The sequence below is a fragment of the Delphinus delphis genome, chromosome 5 (assembly GCF_949987515.2).
Source record: "Delphinus delphis chromosome 5, mDelDel1.2, whole genome shotgun sequence".
In the NCBI taxonomy this organism is placed as follows: domain Eukaryota; kingdom Metazoa; phylum Chordata; class Mammalia; order Artiodactyla; family Delphinidae; genus Delphinus; species Delphinus delphis.
Window position 1 is genome coordinate 43,240,372 of NC_082687.1, and position 9,476 is coordinate 43,249,847.

Below are 9,476 nucleotides of genomic sequence, written 5' to 3' on the forward strand. Positions count from 1 at the left end.
GCTAGTGTTTGCGGCCAGGATCCCACCGCTGCAACTGTTCGCAGCTCAAGTTGGAAGGCTTTGATGTGGCGCGGTGGGGAGAAGGCTTTTGTTGCTGCTACTGATTTACTAAAGAGCTAATGAATGGATTTACTCAGCATTTAGAGAGCCGCCCTAAGCCTTTACGCCAGGGCTCGAGCTGCTTTCCTGTTGGGAAACTCTTGGTCGCGCTAAGCATAATGCCACCGAATTTGTTTTTCCTTCTGGGAAGCTCTAGGTCTGCGCCCGGGAGAGTGAGCGCACACGCACACCGTGCTCGGAGCCGGGCAAGAGGGGTAGGTTCTGGGCACCAGCACATGTGACTAACTGTCCAGTTGTCCTCTCTCGCCCCAGGATCCCCGTGGCAGGAAGGATTAGCTAACGGCTCGCTTCAGCTTACTCAGAGCTGCCATTGACTGAAGGCCGACTCCAATGAATGATTAATGATGCGCGCGCTGGATTTCAGGAAACCTGAGAACGGAGAATTCCCGTGTATGCAATGCCCCTACTGTCATTTATCTGAGAAATATACCTGGCTTGCATTCTTGAAATATTTCCATCTGAAAACATATTTGAAGCTTTAAACTACACTCCGGCACATTATTCATTGCTCATTTTAATGAAAAGGCTGTGATTTGGACCGATAAGGTCAATTCATATAAGCCAAGGTTGATGCTAAGAGGTGGCTTTCTCCATTTTTGAGACCCACTTAAGGATTCCTATCTCAATAATGAAAGGCATATAAAACATATGTTTATTTTTCAGGATTGGAAATCTCCCATGGTTAGAATGCTTAACATCAAGGCAGCTGTAAACAGAAAATCAACTGGACAACTTAGTGAAGCCACGGGGTGGTTGGGGGGGGGGGGAAGAAAGGGCACATCACACATAGATGTGCATGGCCTGGGCACTATATAAGATGCTGTCCTGGGCTGAACACCCCTTCTTTTTCCGCTGTGCTAGGCTCAAGCTTTTTGCTTCTGGTTTAACCAGCATAGGTAAGCAGACCCTTGCAAGGCAATCCTGAAAGTGGACAATGAGGACAGGTGGTCCCTCAGGACTATCCACTTGACTGGCATTGCCTCTTTCCAGGGTTAATGATTGTGGAATGCTGGGCCTGGGCACTGTGCTTTCTGCAAGTGATGTCCTTGGGTCTCTAAAAAAGCTGTCAGGGTTTAAGACCCATTGGTGGTGCTGGATGCCATCACTAAGTTCCCCTGTGTGTCACCCATTCCTCAAGTGACAAAGATTTTCCAAAGTAAATCCAGTTGCTTGTGTCTCACTGGAGACACTATCAGGCATTATCAGCCTCCTTCCCAAACCCAGGAGGTCAAAACCACTCTGGGGCTGAGCCTCTGGAACTGAGATTACGCCTTTTCTCTTCTTCTTTCTTTCAGCTCCTCAAGCCCCACCCCCAGTGAAAGAACCATTCCCGTATCCCTCTCATGTCCTGCAAGATTCCAGCTGGGGGTCAAACTCTTGTCTAGGGATGGCCCAGGAAGGCCAAGACACCTGCTCAGGTTTTAGCCCAGCTCAGCCTGGAGGGTGGCAAGGTGCACTCCGACCTCCTCTGGGGTCTGAGGTTGAAACTTTCAGAAAAGCAGAGCATTCACTAAGTGGAGAGCACTGACCAGCTCTTGTGACTGAGTTTGGCAAACTAGACCTCAGGTTCCTTCTCAACTCTCCTGGATGCTAGGAGACTTTTTTTTAAAGTGCGCCCTTAAAACGGAATCGGTATGGTGTGCGTGAGCAAGTAGGGTGGGTGCCAGTAACATTTTAAAAATCTACAAGAGGGTTGAACATGTATTTGGGTCTTTTTTTTTTTTTTTTAATGTAAGGACCTGCAAAAACTGAGCAGTGAAAGAAGACAGCACTGCGCCTGTCCCGTGCACTGAACAGCCAAACTCCCTCTCTCCGCAGCTCCGCCGAGAGAGGAGCCAGTCGCCCTGCGCTCCCGGCTGCGCCCTCCCTGGCCAGCGCGCTGCCTCACGCTTGGCGCAGCAGATCCGCGGAGCCTGGGTGCACCGCAAATCTGCGGTCGGAAAAATTCTCATTTCACGGTCTTGGCTACCCGGGCTCTACTCCCATAAATTCCACTCAAAAGAGAGTGCAAGCTTGTGCCACTTGTTTTTTTTTTTTTTTTTCTGGATCATCAAAAGCCCCCTGGCTGGAGACGATCCCTCAGTCCATTCACAGGCCAGTGAGCCTGGTCAAGGTCGCCAGGGCATAGGCGGAGACGCGCCCGCGGCCGCTGCGTCGTGCTGTTCTTGATTCATGCGCTCCCCCTGCCGCGGAAGCAAGGTCGGGGAGAAGGTGCAGGCTCCTGGCTACCTGCAGAGATAAAGGCTAGTTTCCACTCATCTCCACTGGACGGGGCACCGAAAAACTAACAGGTGAATGGGTCCCACCAGTCATCTAGGCATAGCTCTGGTCCCCATCTCTTCGGGTTTACCTTCCTCATCTCTTCAATCCCTCGGCCTCATGTTCTGTAGCCTCACCACCTCAGGTTCACCTTTCCTAGCCCCAGCACCTGAACTTTCTTTCCAGGCCTCCCCTAGTTCTGTGTGGGAACCAAAGGATGAATTTCTCATAGGTCTTTTGTAGCTATAGCTATGATCCAGTTACTAGCAACAGGAGTCAATTCAAAGCAAGATACGATGACTTGTATCCTCAGGCTGCCACTTAAAAGTCTAGGAAGAAAGAGATCAGGGCAAAGACAAGCTTCCCTTCACCCGAGGGACAAGCTTACTAATTACAACCCTCCTCTGGTTGTAAACAGATGTTGGAGGTCTCTGAGACCAGAGCTCCAGCGGAGAGGCCAAAGCCTGGTCCGTCCTACAGTGCATCACACTGTGATGGAGGGAAGGACCAGAGATAGATGGTGGAATAGGATGAGCAACCCTGGGCAGTGCAAACCACAGTGCGCGGAAGGCTCTCCAACCCACGAACGAGGCTGCCAGGGTCCCCGCGGACCTCGCACAGGCTTCTGTTCAGAGCAAGTCAGTCTCTCCTCATTTCTTCTGCTGGAGGTGCCCACAATCTATGAGGTTTGCCTAGTCTGGTTTGTTGCAGTTCAAGGCAAGGACTGGTTTTCTTTGCTTGATTCTAGCAGACAAAAGCCCAGAGGATTTCAGAAATTTTTCCTAAGTGAAGGGCTTGAATCTCGCCCTCCCTCTCCATCCCTGCCACCCTTCCACACACTCAGAGGCTGAATCCAGACAGCAGCACCGCTTTTTGCTAACCAGGTCCCTGGTGACCCCACAATCACTTCTAGTTCCATAGGATTTTTGTCGGAGGCACAATTGCATTGTGGGAGGACTCAGGCGCTGACCCTGTTGGGGCCGTCAGTCTGTGTTCTTGCCAGGACCCTCTATTTCCTCCAGGCCTGGCTTCTCACCAGCCAAGTTGGCAGCAATTACAGGAACAAATAGCATGTGGCTAAAGGAGCCCTGAGCAGGCTGAGCAGGGTGGGAAGGGCTGGCTGTGCGGGAAAGAAACAGAGAGCGAGGGCGCACAGGCAGGGTGCTGACAGAGTGATTAGGCACTCCGCAGGTCCGGAGGTTAGATCTCTTCTTCTTTCTCCAGGGTCTATTACTTCTTGCTGAAGAGGCAGCTGTTTTGAAATGGCCACAGGCAGCTGGTCTCCTCCATATCTGTGGAGTCAGAAAGCAAAGCAGCCCTTGCTAGTAGAAAGAGATCTTTTGTGAATTGACTCAATGAAATCCGTTACTTTTTCTCATAAAGCTCATTTCTAGTGCTTTCCAACTAACCTGGTGACTAGTTTTGCTTTAGTTTCTGGTACGTCCATGCACTGAGTCCCAAAGCACTACAGGCCCCCAGTTATCTCAGCACACAATATCCAATTGCAGGAAATAACTGCTCTTAAAGTACTAGAAGCCCCTTGTCCTGTCCAGGGCCAGCCATTGAAGATGGAGGATGTATTTCCTTGTACTGGCTACATATGAGTACAAAAGTCGTGATCTGAGATCATGCCACCCAAACAGAGCCCACTTTGCCTTTATGATGGGTTTTGTTCCTGGCACAATCTGTATCTAATAATGTCTAGAGAGGTCGTTCTGAGCATAAGAGGAGAGGTGTGGTACTTCCAGTCTCAATTTTCAGTAAGAAGTGGGTTAGGTAGCAAAAAGAGTGAGGAATCAGAGACTTTTCTCATCTCTCATCTTTATCATGAGAGATAAAGAGGGTGAATTAGAGTTGCTGCTATTGTTGGTTTGTATCCAGAGAGACAGGCCATAAGCAAATGGGCACTCATTCAAGAAAAATGAGGGTGGGGGGATGAAGAGAAAGGAAGCACAGTGTCCTCTTCTAGGACATCCCTTTTGTGCCAAATGAGACAGGAGGAAGAGAACAGAAGTGAGACCAAGCCTGGTACCAGTAATAAACAGATAGGAAGCTGCTGAAACCCAGGACACATGGGCTATCTTTTCACCGACCCAGTCAAAGTCCATTTGTTCAGAAAGTAATTTGATCAAAGCTGATTTCTCAGACTAAGTCTGAGAGCCAGTCCACACAGACAGTTTTTTTTTTCCCATAATAAGATGCTTATTTTTCTTCAGTTGTTAAAGCAGTATGGGGACCAAAATTGAAGATGCAACTGTTGGCTGGGAAGTACACAGAATTTGAAAGATATCTTCAACAATACCAAGTGGATGTTTTGCTTCGGTTTAGTTTTTTTCCCAATAAAACTTTAGACATCTCATTCTAGAGAAATACTCCTTTCATACTTTTTTTATAATCAAGAACTTTCTGAGAAGCCCAAAAATCTTTTTCAGCTTAACCAAAAGCTGTTAAAAAAAAAAAAAAGCGTCCCATTCCTGTGTCCTCTAGAAGAATTATTTGTGTACTGCCTTTTTTATTTCTTTCAATTTTTTTTTTTTTTTACATTGAAAAATACCTAGCTGAAAAATCCAGGACCGTTCTTTTGGCAATCACAGTATAAAAGTATTTAATAATCACAGCATGTAAATTATTTATTACTCTATTTTAGTGAATCATAATACATTACTTATCCCTTTAATAATTATAGAGGGCTTCCCTGGTGGCTCAGTGGTTGAGAGTCCGCCTGCCGATGCAGGGGACACGGGTTTGTGCCCCGGTCCGGGAAGATCCCACATGCCGTGGAGCTGCTGGGCCCGTGAGCCATGGCTGCTGAGCCTGTGCATCCGAAGCCTATGCTCCGCAACGGGAGAGGCCGCAACAGTGAGAGGCCCGTGTACTGCAAAAAAAATTAATAATAATAATAACTATAGAAAACTGAAATAAAATATGATCTTAGTATGTAATACACTAAGAAAATCAAAATAAAAGGCATAAAAATTTTAAACTTGGCTAGAGAGTTAGGAGAGGGGAATATAAAGGCCTACAAAATTGAAAATTGTATAAGCATTTTTAAACCATATATGATGAATAATAATTATATTGTTTACTGGACAAAAAGAATATCTATAAGTTTTCCACTTCTGTAAATTTGTTAAAATAAAGAAACTCCTGATGGCAAAAATAATAGTAATAGTAATCACAATATGCAACAGCTAGAATTGAACTACCCATATGCCTCCCTTCAGCTCCCATGTAAACATGGGATTGAAAATGGAGCAGAGGGACTTAACAGTTATAATTTATTTTGCATATTGTGATCATATATGCATAATATGAAAATCATATTGATAAAGTCCATGACGTCTTCTGACCTGTGTCCTCACCCTTGGTGCATTCCACCCTTTGCTTTTCATTCCACTCAGATCAGAGCAGTGAGAGGATCCTTAGCTCCTGAAACACAAATGAGTGACTGATGTATGTTCACAGATTTTTAAGAAAGAAATATTTACCTTATGCACACCATTCTGCTATCTGCCCTAGCTCTGAAGCTCAGGGATGCTTCCTAGGGGAGGAGTTGAGAAGCACACAGCATATTACTATCAAGACTTTTCCTGGTTGTAAATGAGGCCATTTCCTGCTGGGAGGCCGTGGGGCACACAGTGGAAGTCGCTGTAATGAGGGTCACCACCAAACTTGTGATTTGAGTGTTGATTAGCTGTTTCACTTTTCTCATGGATGTATATGGGGCTCTCAAGTAAATCATAAGCCCCTCAAAGGCAGTCTCCTTCAGCATACACTGCCTTGTAATCCCCCAAATGCACAATAACATAAATTCTAAATGAGGATCCTTAAGAGGGATGGTTTCAAAAGATGCCTTAATAATCATTTCAATCTCTCCCCCAAAGAAGCGAGAACTTTAGCATTTAAAAGTATATCGTAATGCTGGGTGATCTGTAGTCTGTCATTTCCTCTATCCAGGGGAACAGAGAATTTGGGAGAGTGTAAGTGCGCACGTGTATGAGTTTTCATCGTCTGCATTACCGTAGCTCTTAATTACAGTAATCATTTTCACAAATGGGCTTTGTTTTCTACTCTGGCTCCTTGGCTTTTGGCAGGCTGCACCGGGCAAACACCTGTTGTCTGGTTGTACAGAGAAACACCTGTCAGTGGAGCCAGTAAGTACTAATGTAGAGACTGTCATCTGGGGTCTTGGGAACCTTTGCTATTGTCAGAAGAAAGGAAAGAGCACCTGCTTAGGGCCCGGGAGGGCTGAATAATAGCTTACTGACTTCTGACAGAAGATGTCGATGAATCCCTTCCCTCTACCTACTCCCCAGAAATGCAGCCTGGGGCCACAACATCTGTTAATGAGTGAATGAATGTGGTCAGGTTTGAGGAAATTCCTTTCTAAAGGAGACTGTAGTTTAACAGATATGAGGGCTTTGAGGCATCAAACTATAAATGGCTTTTATGTATGAATATCCAGTTGCTAAGAGTGGATGAAGGGAAGCAAGAAGAAAAGAGAGAGGATGGGAAGAAATGTTGGGAGAGCAAGAAAAATGGGACAAAGAAGATTTTTTCCATATGACAACCTCCTTCAGAAAATCACTGTTTGGAGTGCATTCGTGGTACTGGGCTGGTCCTATGTAGAGACAGGTATAACCAGCTTAATGGACTTATCTGGAAAAAGTCAGTGTCAGTTCCTGAACTTATCGATTATTCTTTGACAGTTTAGCTATTTAGATACAGTTTATGTCCACACATGGAGAAGGAAGAAAATGAAATGATACAAAGTTTTGGGAAGGAGAGAGAGGAGATTAAAAGCCTACATTTTTCAAAGATAGATTTTAGCACCAATATTTATTTTTAGATTTCCTAACCTTTTGTTTCCCATAATCGAGATATATAGAAATCCACGCCAGCTCAGAGAAACGTCTTGATCCTGCCTCATCTGGTGAAAGATAACCCACAAAGCTAGGGAGTGTAAGAATGGGACCATCGAGCCTTTCCATTTGTATCTCTTTCCAGTAGGAACTGTTTTCCACTATATTGTGTGGGAGGAATTGTCAGCTTGAAATGCCTCCTCCAGATGGATTTTGCTTCTCTCTTCTGTCCCACTGTCTCCTTTCCCTACATTATGACTTTTCCTAGGCTCAGAGCTCTCTTGGCATTAGATAAAAAGAGGAAACGGGGGTGCATGAATAAAATTGTAGGTAAGGAGAGCAGAGAGGAGAAATCATTAAGAGAACTTTTAATCTTGGATTCACTCTTGATTTTTCTCTTTCCTGCACCCACTATATGCAATCTATCAGGAGCTCCTTTTGGCTTTATCTTCCAAATATATGCAGAATCCACACACTTCATACCATCTCCATTGTAACCACCCAGGTATAAGCCACCATCACCTCCCAAAAGACCTTGCTTTTGGCCTTTCCACCCTTTCAGTTTATTTTCAATGCAACATAATAATCGTTTTCAAAAGAAAAGTCAGTGTATGCCACTCCTCTCCTTAAAACTACCAATCACTTCTCATTTCACACCTAAAATAAAAGCTAAACTCCTCCCAGTGGCCTTCCAGCCCCTAACTGAACCCCAGGCTCACTCTGTTCAAGCCAGACTGGTTCCCTGGCAGTTCTCAAAACTTAGCAACCACACGTTCATCTTATGACATTCACCAAGGTCACTTCCTCTGTTTGGACTACTCTTCTCAATATATTTGTCTCTTTCACCTCTTTCAAGGTTTTGCTCATGCATTTTCTTCCCAAACATTACCTGCCCACCCTATACAAAACTACAGGCTCCACACTCCCTAACTTTCATGCTGCTCTTCTTTTTAATTTTTTTTCCACAGCAGCTATTTGTTTAATAAACAGTTATGTGACTCTTACTATCAATCAGGCATTCTTGCCAGGTATTATTTCATCAAATGCACATAGCAACCTATGGAGTAGACTCTATTGTCTTGTCTATTTTATAGTCATAAGAAAACTGGGGCACAGAGAGGATAAGTAACTTACCCAAGTCACACAGCTAGGGAGTGGTAGAGCTGAGGTTCAGACTCAGTCTGATTCTAGGAGCAATACCCTTACAAATGTGCTCAAAGTACTTATCACTTTCTAATATACTATAGGATATACTTCTTATTATATTTATTGTTTATTGTCTGTTTCACCCTGCTAGCATGTAAGCTCCACGATGGTAAGGATCTTTCTTCTGTCCACAAATATTTATCATTCACCTAGAATGATGCTTGACATATATTGTGGGTGCCAATAATTATTTGTTGAATGAATAAATAAACTGGATGATTGAGAGTCGGCTCCCCAGCTTGAGATACATTATTTTGGGTTCATTACCAAAACATCCACTTCTCAGTTTATCCTCCAGGGACTTCAGGTAGAATAAGAACAAGGAGAAACAGCATTCTAGTTCAGATATTTTATTTCACCCTACAATTTTTTTTTTTTTTTTTTTTTTTTTTGCGGTACGTGGGCCCCTCACCGTTGCGGCCCCTCCCGCCGCGGAGCACAGGCCCCGGAGGCGCAGGCCCAGCGGCCACGGCCCACAGGCCCAGCTGCTCCGCGGCACGCGGGATCCTCCCGGACAGGGGCACGAACCCGCGCCCCCTGCACCGGCAGGCGGACGCTTAACCACTGCACCACCAGGGAAGCCCACCCTATAATTTTTGAATGAGAGAAACTGCCTCAGAGATGCTGCTGTTATTTCTCTCTAATTTTTTTTCACTGTAAGTTTCCTTTACAGCTCCACCCACTCCTCTCCACCCTATATTTGGAGTGGGTAGATGCGAGAAGAGAGAAGTAAGGAAAGGAGTGAGGGTCACACACACATACTAAACACCAGTTATCCTTTAATCCTTACTTCCTCTAAGAATTCTGTAATAATGACAACATGAAGAGAGACGGATCTGGAGCCAGAAAATGGGGATGGACTATGTGATAGCAATGGAGCTGGTTCTTTGTGGTACCCACACTTGACAAACAAAACAAAGCAAACCTCCTGCATCCAGATTTTTTTAAATTCCAGAGTGGAAGCCTGCAGTGAGTGCTTCACAACTCAGTTCATTTTGTAAAGACAACAGGGGCAATGGTGGAAAAGAT